A 12,738-nucleotide genomic window follows, 5' to 3' on the forward strand; every position below is an offset into this window, starting at 1 on the left:
ATTAATGGCACGTTGTAAAGTTGCTTTCAAGTCATTTTGGATTCCTCTCCCACATAAAACAACGCAGGTGGTTGGCAATTCATTTCCAGATCAGTCAATAAGCCCGCATACATTAGGCTACAGGTGTCTTGCCGAGGGGGGAACGCCGAGTATAAGTGGTGACCTCCTCTGAATGCGCTCAAATGTCAACTTCTATTCCTCTTAGAACACCACGGTAAAGACATTCCTATAGGTTAAGAATTATCTGGTGTCTGGACATATAGCCACGATAATCTTACACGAAGTATTGTTCCTTGTCATGATTTTTTTTTTTTTACATGTTACTTGGGATTACCGCTAAGCAGTTTTTCCCATATCTATATATGTAGTGTACATAAACTTACATTTTTTTAGTACATTATTATTAAAATACACTATCAATAATTTTTTTCTACTAGATAGTTAAGCCACATTTTCTAAAAAAAAGATAACAATATATATCCAACTGTAAGGTTAGGTTCACAAATCTAAGATTCCAAACATTGAGGAAAAGGAATTTCACAGTTTATAGAATGTCTCTCTTTCTTGTGTTTATCTATTACACTCAAATATGATGTGGTGTATATCTTCCTTGTTGCCTCATGTACAGTTTGGGTTTTGTACAATCCGGATCTTTTGTAAATGACTTTTAGTAGTTGTATGTCCTGACCTAATACGATTTAGTAATACTATCACATTCCTTGTACCTTGAACTTTTGTAAACCAAGGCCTGATTCTATTGAAATTAGCTATCCTCTGATAAAATCTGCCTGCATTTTGAAATTCATCTTTGCACCATTCCTTCTAGTTTTCCTTGTCATGTGTGTCGAGTACTCATTTACATCATCTTCTTCTCTTAAAGGTATTATGGTTACAGCTTTTGAATGTTTCGTATTGTCTCTTGGTAAAGAATTCATCTCCATATCATTCGAGAAAGTCCGGACTATGTTCTTTTAATTTGCTGACTCAATCTTCGTTCTTGTGAAATATTGCGTGAAGGGTGCAAGTAACCGCGTTCGGGATAAGTCAGTTACGACTGAAAGTCTAATACCGAAGATGCTAGCGCCTCCATGCGGTCAGTTTGAACAAATCATTCGCAGGCGCACCCATATTAATTGTAATGAATCTAAAAAAGGGGTGTGGCCTCCAGTCCAGAGGAAGGTTGGTAGAGGCCATAACCCCCTTTTCACCCAGTATTCCTGAAAAATATAGTGGTAAAAAAATAAGAAAAAAAGGTGGTGAAATATAAGAGTATTAAAAAGAAGATACGACCTCCCTCCTGTTCGATTTGATTTGTTATTTAGCGTAGCTTTTCTTCCACGTTTGGCTAATCGTAACGATGAGAATGGGTGATGAAGAAATTGATGAAGGAACACTCAAAGAACACCCATGTCCAGGCCGGGATTAGAACCCGGAACTCCTGCCGTCGTAGAATTGTACTAACCTCCTCTTCACCACGGAGGCCTGCTCCCTCCAGTTCGAAAATTCCCACGTGACTAGACCCTGGTAAATGTCTGTTATATCGGATACACGTTTCTTCATTTTTACAGAAGTAACTACTTACGGAAATGAGTTTCTGTAGTATTTTGAAAGTTCGTGGAGGTATTTTCTCACCGTAGAATGCTGCACAACAAGAAATAAGCACTTTTGATATAATAAACTTGCATTTTGTGCAAAGGGACAACATTATGCCGTTGTTTCCATTATGTACCTGCAGATGGCGCGAGCGTCGAAAGTCACGCGGTCTCGCCAGTGTTTCCAAATGTACCTTTTTTTTACCAGAATTTTATTATTTTTATTTTTTTAACTATGCTTACCTAACCTAACCTTGCCGGAAATGGTTCGTGGGGCTATGGTGAATGGTTTTTTGGGCTATCGTGAATGGTTTTTGAGGCTATCTGTGAATTGTTTTTGGGGTTATCGGGAATGGTTTTTGGAGCTATCCGTCCATGGTTTGTGATGACATAATGAACACGAAAGTAGGTATTTTTCGGTTAAGAAGGTTGAAACACTGCATACCCACTCCTAATCGACAACACAAGCACGACGCTCGATGATCCACAGCTGTGCGCGCCATATTGTATGTTCCGCAACGGAAGAAAGGACCCAAAATAATTACTCGTAATGTGAAAAATCGAAGTTATTTTCGTGTAAAAAGCATAATGGCACCTTCAACTATGTTCCGCAATACACAATTGGTAAGTACGAACCATTTAAAACTGAACATATCCGATAGAAATGTGTCTCCGATATAACAGACATTTACCGAGACCCTTACTTGTATTTAGAACCCTGGTGAGATCTTTATAACCACTCCTCGTACACCGCTGGTGGAAAACGGTATCCCAATCACCGAATTCTCATCACCTCAACACAACTTCAGTTTATCAGGCCAGTTTCCCGAGATGTTCTTTCCTGCTTACTTTGCATATTTCGCTATCTTTTATGCTTACAGTAGCATTCCATCCTTTTTCTCCGTACAAAACCAACGTCACTTCTTCGTGCGTCCTTTCATTGTTGTCTTGTTAGGTATTTGCCAATGTGGGTCACGGATACATCACGGTTGTTATGTTCCGTAAGTAGCCACAGGAGACGTCAAAGAATTTTGATCGGCGACCTCCCAAGTGATTATACACAAGCACCCACTTCACATTCAAAATGTACAATAAGACTTCAATTAACACCAAATTGCAAAACTCGGCTATCAACGATGAACTTCGCATCCTTCAGTGCCATATTGTAGGATTCGGATAGGTCACTTAACGTCTGAAAGGTTAATACCGAAGACGCTAGCGCCTCCAAGCGGATGGTTTGAAAACATCATTCGTGAGGCAGTGGGGTAAGGGTGCAGAACACATCGGGAAACGTGTACATAATTTCAATTACAATACATTTAAATATCATTTGAGTACATTTCACATTGAGTTCTCAGCTTAGAGAGGAAATACGTTTGTGTTGATATTTCTCCAGGTAACTACAAAGTGAGGTCATTTCGTTAACCAATGGCCGTTCACTATCTTCAACTAAACCACCCATATGCACTCGCCTTGCATTTATATCGGGTGTCCCACTTAAAAGTGGTACGACTCACTGACTGCTTTTCATACTAGTTGAATTGTTTTTTCATATGTAAATACTGCAGAGTTTCAAGAAATGTGCCATCATATAATTACATTTTCACATCTTAGGTTAGGTTAGGTACACTTACTGTGTAAAACTGTCTGGTTTATAACAAATGCTGAAAGTGCCATCCACCAGCATCCAGGCATCGCTGCGCTCGCAGTACAATGTTCTGAGAAACACGTCGTAATTTTTCAGGGGAGATGTTATTTATCTCGTTTGTGATGTTCTCTTTCAGTTGGTCTATCGTATGAGGGTTATTAGCGTACACTTTTCCTTTCAGAGCTCCCCATAAATAAAAATCACAAGATGTTAAGTCCGGCGATCGCGGAGGCCAAAGGTTTTTGCTGACAAGCCTGTTTTCGGGAAACACTTCACTTATACGGGTCATACTCTGGTTGGAGGTGTGGGCAGTGGCACCATCTTGTTGAAAGACGCCGTGTCGTTTTTCATTTCCTGTTAACTGTGCATAGAACGACTCAAATATCTGCAGATATCTTTCGCTGTTGATAGTCTCTTCAAAGAAAATTGGTCCGATAATGCGTGTTCCCGACACTGCACACCAAACGCCTATCTTCTCTGGGTGAAGAGGTTCCTCATGCACGACGTGTGGGTTATCCTGTGACCAAAATCTACAATTCTGTGAGTTGATGTAACCAGAAAGATGAAACCAAGCTTCATCTGTCATGAAGAAGAGCATAGGATCCAAGTAACCATCACCAATCGAAGATAACATCCAGTTGCAATAAGTAACTCGTTTAGCTTTGTCTGGTTCTTTCAATTCATGCACTACGGTCACACGAAATGGTCGGAAATGGAGCTCTTCTAGTACACGATGGCATGTTGTGCGGGATACACCAACTTGTTGAGATAATCTTCGTATCGATTTCTTGGGGCTTCTCAATATGTTACTGCGAATTCTGTCCATTACCACCGGGGTCTTCACTGTGGGATGCTTCTTCTTCAAAACATTACTAACGGATCCTGTAGTCCTCCATTTGTTATACATCTTTTGAATTGCATTGGTTGTGGGAGGCTTCATACCGACGTATTTCGCCACAAACATTTCTTTAGTCTCTTTAATGGACCCTGTCTTTATGTAAAATTCAACAATATCTATCCGGTGTTCAATTGCAAACTGCACCATTTCTCCGCAAACTTTTGCACAACAATCTCCGCAAACAATCACTTTTAAACTGTCGAACGCAACTCAAGAATTACGTGTGACTTCAAGTAATGCGATATTTCAGTGTAGGCAACTACATTAATCTGATTCCACCCATTTATTTGTGAACGCCAGAATGAATGTTAGGCGTACCACTTTTAAGTGGGACACCCAGTATAATGCGAGTCTAAAATGAGATGTACAGTGGGATCCATGAGTATTACCTTGCAAATTGTCCATCACCATGTTCGTGCACTTTATTTTACCCAATAAGAGTTTCAAGAATTAAAAGAAAACTCAAAACAAGCTGTTGATAACTTCTGCACCAGCATTCATAAAAATCCATCGCTTAAAAACACACAGGATGCGAGAGAATAATTAATGAAAATAGTAATGGAAAATTTGCAGGGTAATAATCATGGATTTCACTGTACAGTATATGAGCTTTATGTGCAAAATTTATGTCAAAAGTGTGTCTTTATGTACTTAAAATGTATGCTGGCCGTAAACAGCCATATGCATTTTTTAAAAAAACAAAAAGCTAATACTATTGCTAATTTATTATCGATTCAACGCCTGATATCATCGGTAACGTTGACAAAATAACTAATTGATCAGTTGCATCTACAAGCGCTTTCTCTAGAACCAATTTGGCCATTTTGGTTTTTTTTAGACTGCTGTTTCTAATATTTTTATAAGTTGCATTCTTGTGGAAGACATAATAAATTTTCTGGCATCTTCAACTCCTCCACACTTAGCTGTCGATTTTACATTTTTCTTTTCCAAATTTATTTCATTGTACATGTTCAGTTTTCTAATTTCATCCTTACCATTGTACTTTTACGAGAAAAATTAAAAAATGTATTACACACAATGATATAATCACTCAAAAGTTGTAAAATTGACTTCAAAGTGTGAATCAATATCCAGTTGAAGATGTCTGAAAGTTTTCATGTTCCACAAGAATGTGGACTATAAAATATTACATTCATCATAGCCAGTGGCATGCCCAAGGGGGGGGGGGGTTGTTGGGGTCCCCTTTGGCCCAGTATTCCTAAAAAAGAACGTCAAATGTAGGAAATGATGGCAAAATGAGGGATGACTACCAAAAATAGTGTTACGTAACCTCTCCCTTTCGAAAATCCTGGGCACGCCACTGATCATAGCATACCAGTCATCATTGTGCTCTTAGAAGACAGATAACGCAAATACAAGAAGATTCACTTGAATGCACTAGATGAATTCTAAATCGACATAACTTTACAGAATTTGGAATATCATAGCAGGATTTTCGGAACGAGATCAAATTGTTGAGACAAGTCAAAGTTCCAGTTCCATCAGATTATACCGTACGCCTGATCCTGTACAGTGGGATCCATGAGTATTACCGTGCAGATTGCTCATCACCATGTTCGTGCACTTTATTTTACCCAATAAGAGTTTCAAGAATTAAAAGAAAACTCAAAACAAGCTGTTGGCAACTTCTGCACCAGCATACATAAAAATTCATCGCTTAAAAACACACAGGATGCAAGAGGAAAATTTAGGAAAATAGTCATGGACAATTTGCACGGTATTACTCATGGATCCCACTGTATCCAGTAATCCTTTATTGCACATAATCCAACATGTACAGCTCTTGTATCCTCCGCGCCCCCTTTTCCAAACCGACATCGTCCTGTTTGCCATAGCAGCTTGCAGTAATTGAACTTTCATCTGATCAACACGCAAGCCTTGGGGAAGGAGGAAGGGGCAATTCCGCGAACACAAGGTTGCGGTAACCCGTGTTGACCTCAAAAAGAACCACGACGAGTTCGAAACACGGTCAGTCGGAAGGACCAAGCCCACATTGTCTAGAACCTTTCTAGACTCGCGCAATGGTCGACCCACCTATCGGAAGCAAGAGCGCCGGTTAAACTGGAAGATCAGATTGACGGACAGATGGCGCTAAAGGCTGAGCCACAGATAATACGTTTATCTGTGGCTGAATGTTAAAGCAAAAACTCCTAAAATTTAAGAGGGGCATGTGGAGATCGTGGTAATCACATGATTTTACACTAAATCCGCTGACCAAGGCTGTTTCATTCACGTAAAAAAAAAAAAAAAAACCTATCGGCCTTCTTCAGACTAAGAAACAAAATTCAAATGAAAATGAATTATCGTGAGATTTTTCAGTAATTTCCATCAATCTCTGCCAGGAGTGTGAAACAATATCAATTGGCTGTAATATTTTTAAAAAAGTAGTAAAACTAATTTCCGTGAATACCACCTGCCTCTTCCTACGTATATCATACGTCACATTCGTTATTGGAAATTAAAAAGTCATTAAAGTGTGAAGAAAGAACAACACAAATTGTTACCAAACACCGTTGTGTGTATATCATGCGTTTAGATTATGATGCAACTGAACTAAGTAATTCGATAATCACATTGCTGTTTACAGTACTGGAATAATTAAGTCTTGTTTTGTTTTTTTAAGTCCACATTATGATACAGCATGAATCTACACACACAAAATTTAATTGCAGTGTAGTTTCAAATTCCAAATATCGAATGATGAACAATATCGGCCGTTTTCGGCCAAATTTCAGTAACTGTTGTAATTTTAGCGACGCGGAAAGTATTCTGTTATTCCTAACAGTAGGAACAAGCTGTGCATTCAAAATTCCCTGGAAAATTACGATAAATTGAAGGTAACTGGCAACCCTGAAAAGCTGTGACGTACTCGTGGCAAAAAAAGAAGGGGTGGGGGCTATTTTCTGTCCTCTCCAGACTGCAAGGTGCAGACACGTAACTCCAAGGATGAGCAGTGTAGCGCTTTTACTTTTCATACACAATTAATCTTGCAGTAAATGGACTCGCCTAGGTTCCTTCACACACACCTGCGCCTCAAACACGCTACAAACCCAATTCCACCCCGTGACGGAAGACAAGACGCTGGGTCAAAAGCGTTCCGAGTTAAATCAAATCAACCACGAGTAGAAATTTGCCTTTGCACCAGGTGGCGCTAACTGACACTTTTTATGTGCGGGAATTTTCGTGAGACATAGACTGGCGATCAGGGTACGAAATCATTTATGGTGGGGCAGGAAGTTCTTAATATATTACATAATTATAAAAGTAAATTACTGAATATTTTAATATATGTATAACAATTCATTTGTTACTTTATATACCAGATTTTATAAAGTGGCAAACTAATTCCTTGACCAACTGGTTAACAATGTCAATAAATTATGAAATAGTTTAAATGAACTATTTCTATTAATATAAATGAATTAGCCTACATTTCACACTTATATTTGCCTTGCATTCTTGCTTTACTTTTACTGTGCATATATTGTTATTGGTAGAAATCTGTTAATGGTTTCTTCAGACAAAAACACAGACATTATCATTCGTTCATTTGTTTCTTTAATATTATTCTTAATAAATAATATTTGAAGTTAAAACTAATGGCTTATCACATCATTGTCGTTTAAACAAAAACTCTTCCTCCAGAAATTTTTGGTTGGGCGATTTCTTACAAGATTTTTGGTGTCCTTTCCAGGATTTCGTACGGTCAACGGCAAAGATAATGGTAGGCAAATTGTCCACCGCTATTTTCACTACTTTTTTATTCTACATCCTGTGTTGTTTTAAGGAATGAAACTATGTTGGTTCGAAGCAGACATTGTTCTCTGATTATTGACGTCATTATTTCAATTCATTGTCATCACATTGTGTAATTCAGACCGAATGAAAATGGTGGGTGACAATTCGCCTACTATTTTTTTCGCCGTTGGGTGTACCTGGAGAGGAGTGAACGAAGCATTTATGGAGTTGCTAATTTTAAATTAAGGTTTTCCAAGAATAATTTAGTTTAAGTTAACATTGGAACTGTAATATTTTTCTGCAGAAAGTATACCGGATGACATCACCTGATCGTAGCCTGTGTAGATTCCACTTTGGAATTGGAGGGAGTTAGGTAACGTAACGTATTACTTTTCAAAAGTAGCAATGTTTACTTTAGAACATTACCTGGCTAAATTCGGAACTCTATTTACTTCTGATGTTGGTATCTAATTATGTCCATATTTTTTTTCAAAGGAAACTGGGAATATTAATATGTTTCGTAACAAAGAAAAATTACAACGTAGAGAAGGATGCGTAAAATATACGATGCAAATTGTCCATCACTACGTTTATTCAGTTTGTTCTACGCAATAAAAAGATTCAATTACCAACAAAACTCCAGCAAAGAAATTAAACACCTCTGAACCAGCATAATTTCATTCTTCGTTTAGAATCATGAACAATGCAAGAGAAAGGCAATGAAATTAGTGATGGCAATTTGTCTGGTAAAACTTATGCATCCCATTGTACAATGATAATTTGTGATTAGAATTATTCCACGAACCATTGTTAATTCATTTACTGTTTATGAGTTGGTATGTCGCAGAAAGTAACGCGTTATTTAAAGGCAAAGTAACCAGTTATTTCATTCAAAGTAACCGTAATGATAAAAAGCCGGTGTGGTGCAGTTTGTAGGGTGTCTGACTGCTATGTGAGAGATTCGGGTTCGATATCTGCTGTGGTTGATCTAAAGGTTTGGAATTTCTTCCGACAGTCTTGTGTAGAGCGCCTCTGGGACAAGTCACCTGAGAGGTTAAAGGGGACCGGAGTGTGGTGTCGAGCATATCACCTCCAGGAGTCTATTTACCGAAATGGTGAGTTGGCACGGTGCAATGAACTGGGGTGGGCATGCACATTACTCTTGTTTAGCAATTTCCTTAGTTCGAGATGACCCATACGATCAGACAGCGGTATTCTCCCCTATACCCCTACATGTAGCTAGTAAAATGATTCAAGCATAGAGTGCATAAATATTATAATGTAGCGTGAAAAACTTGTTACAAAGGAAAACACGCAGACTGCCACGGGAAACAAAATTTAACTTATTTTCTTTCCTTATCACTTTTTATTGCGTCTGCACAGTTACAATTCAACAAGTAGTGAAGCCTAACCACGGCCAACTTCTAGACTAGTGCCATTACCATAAAAATTTTTCGATGCTTTATTTCACGAATACACTTTTCGTTTTTCTTCACTACCGCAGCAGTATCAAGAAACACCTACTATGTTCGCTGCATATAATATTACAAAGTAAATATTCTTTTAATATTAAATAATAATAATATATCTTTATTGAGCGGGCGAGGTTCAGCGTATGCTGTTCTCCCACCTAACCCTTGTCAGAATACAGTCTACAGTTACAAACGGTATATATATCCAATAAAAAAAATAATAATAATGATAATAATAGTAAATAATAATAATCAAATAAGAACTGTAAAGATACAATTAATGAGTATATGTATACACAAAAAGAAAAAAATACATAAAACTAAATTCTAAATACAATTTTAAGTATATATATATAGGCACACACACACATGTACACATAAGTGCATATTTGTTAATGTTTGACGGTGCAAGAATAGAAATATTTGACATGAGGTAATATCAAATTCTTATATTGACATTAATACATTGTGGGATGTATTCTTATTCGTGTGTGCTTCTAGATTCAAACTGTTTACATAGTAGATACAGTCCTTTGCTGTGGATTTAAGAGCATGCAGTGTTGATTGGTTAGTTATTGTTATGGGCAATTTATTCCAGGTTGAAATTGCATTTACCGAGAATGATGATTTGAAGGAGGCGGTACTGTGATGACAGCTGCCGTGATCACAATAGCGTTACGGCTAACGCAGTTGCTTTCTAATCGAGGGATCCCGGGTTCGATATCCGATGGAGACGCATTGCGCAAGGGATCGGTTCCCATTTTAAACTGTACGTCCAATCCCTATTAGCCTAACCTGCATAGACGTAAAACTAACTTTGACTGGAGTTGTCGATTCATGAATGTAACGCTCGCAAATTAAACTTTAGAATAAAATTTTGTTTGGTATATTTTTTTTCTTCACGTAGAGTTGTTTTTACACTAATATTCATTCCGCGAAACAGAAGAAATGGTCTCATTTTATAAAAAAGCCTAGACTGCAAATTCAAAAAATATCGCTCTACCACAGACTTCCCACTCAATATAACGACCTACCATCAAGTGCTGATGTATTTTCCACAGAGTACGCCTTTCGGTCATCCATCAGAACATATGTTGCTAAATAATATTTAATTGTGCTATCTTGACTTATTTATATTAATATTTAGTCTTATTTTGTTATTTTTATTCTTTTGATTGTTACCGATTTCAGTATAAAATGGCTACGTGCTGATCTGAAATTTTCTCAATAAATAAATAAAAAGAAACACTTGAATTTTATATTTGGGTATTACACGTTGTTTATGTACCATTTCAACGTAACTGATATGATGGAAATTAATGGTTTAGATGAAAATTTAAAAGAACAAGCAAAGTTAAAGATACAGGTATTGGTCTTGGGACTAGAACTGGGAACCTACGGTTGCGAAAACCTACACCCCCGAAACTAAACCAGTGGCAACACAAATGGCCAAAAGCGAATTTCTGTTAAGGGCGCCGAGCCGAGAATGTGTTCTATTCTAAATTTGCAATGTTGTCTGTAAACCAAACAATATGTATAAAATAGAAACCTTGCCTAGAAATTACTGTATCACACTGCAGAAATAACTCCTGGTAAGTTGTGGATGTTAATTGTTGAGTTTTCTTTTTACATTAATTGATCGCAAATTGTGGTGGTAAACAAAAGTTTCATTATGATAATTAGCAGTTGACCTGCAGCTTACAGGGCAATGCATACCACAGTACATGTGCCTCCACAAGTAATGTATAAATGTGGAACAGAAAGCGAAAAAACAACAACAAATAAACAAGAATGTGTTCTTGATAAAGTGAAAAAGCACAACACTCGAGTCGCCAGTATAAAATCATGTCACAGAAACCTTCTTTATATATATATATATATATATATATATATATATATATATATATATATATATAAAATATTTATTGGTTGTGGACAAAATCCATGCACCAGTTAACAATTTATCAATTGGTATTATATACATGTATGCACATAATATTTACTCACAATTATTCCTTTCATAATAACACAGAAACCTTGGTTTGACGATTCGCCCCGTGGATCCACGAAATTCTAAATGTTTTTTGCCCTTGTACACATAATCAACAAGAATTTTAATCTGAGCAAGCACATGAAAGTGAGCCGATAACTTAATATGAATCAGCATAAGTTGACAACTTTTTTACGTTTCAGCATTTACAATTCAAATTTCCTGCTTACGTCTACACGTTTGTTAAAACAGATGAGAGGTTGTATGTACATGTAGTTCAAAAGGCAAGATGCAACACACTTTGTAAACACATTTTCAAAATCAACTACGAAATTGAGTTGTACAAGCTGGCTGCTGTTATATCCGCGTATTGAAATCACATATCCGGGACTTACCTTATCTAGGCCGCTGGTACATTCGAGACGTGCAAATTCGGATAAGGACTCCTTCAACAATCCAACAATGTCACAGAGGTCAAGCAGGAACACACAAAACACTTCAAGATGCACGTACACAATTCGCAACAGAGAAATAAAAAAAAAATAACAACACCACAGCACAAATGAATACACAGGTTAACGAAACGGCCACAAATCGAGAACGATTCCTCTGCAAACGTAAGCTAAAACCTCCCGGTGTTTTTTGAAGACGCCGTCACATCTTCCGAAGAGCATTAAAAAGCAGAAAGTCTTGTATTCCACACACACACGTACATGCACACGGCAATGGCACTCCTAACTGCTTGTCTCATCCCTGCGGGCTCGAAATACCACCGCGCCACCAACCTGTTCTAGCCTCGCACACAGGTGCTACTCACCTGTAATCTTCTCCCACACAGGCGACAGCGTTGCCAACTCTTGCATTTTAATTTTACGTCGCCCTCCACCTTTGGCTAATCGCGACGGCACGAATGAATGACGATTAGGTGAAACTGAAGAAGGGACCTTTACAAGGGAACATCCATACTTATTCCAGGACTCGAACCCAGTGGCGCAACCACAGGGGGGCATTGCCCCCCAACCTTCGACGGAAGTAAATTCTAGGGGGGACAAACGTAGATGGACAAGGGCACCTGCAGGGGGCACTTTTGGCTAATTTGCGAAGATGGGGATGAGTGATGATATGATGAAATTTATGAATAGACATCACAAACGTCCATGCCCAAGCCAGGATTTGAACCCGGGACCCCTAGTTGTAAAAGAGAAGATACCTTGGCGCCCCGTGAAATTATTTGCGCCCTATTAAATCAATATTTTCAGTTACAAAAATTGGTTCTAAAAATTTTCTTGCTCGCTTCGCACGGGATATGATTTTTCTCTGTAATGTATTTCAATAATAAGTGTTGTATATATGTATTGAATAAACTTTGAATACGTACA

General features: G+C 37.8%; 1 protein-coding gene across 1 annotated transcript in view; it reads right to left on the bottom strand.

Annotated features, from left to right (window-relative positions):
* LOC145978267 (unconventional myosin-XV-like) overlaps positions 1-12,098 on the bottom strand; it is a 536,876-nt gene extending 524,778 nt beyond the window's left edge. Inside the window, exon 1 of the mRNA XM_083110778.1 lies at positions 11,755-12,098. The gene's annotated coding sequence lies outside the window, so the exon portion shown is untranslated. The remainder of the gene's footprint in view (positions 1-11,754) is intronic.
* Between the last annotated feature and the right edge of the window lie 640 nt (positions 12,099-12,738).

This window comes from Lepisma saccharinum, chromosome 24 (genome assembly GCF_977018435.1).
Source record: "Lepisma saccharinum chromosome 24, izLepSacc3.1, whole genome shotgun sequence".
NCBI lineage: Eukaryota > Metazoa > Arthropoda > Insecta > Zygentoma > Lepismatidae > Lepisma > Lepisma saccharinum.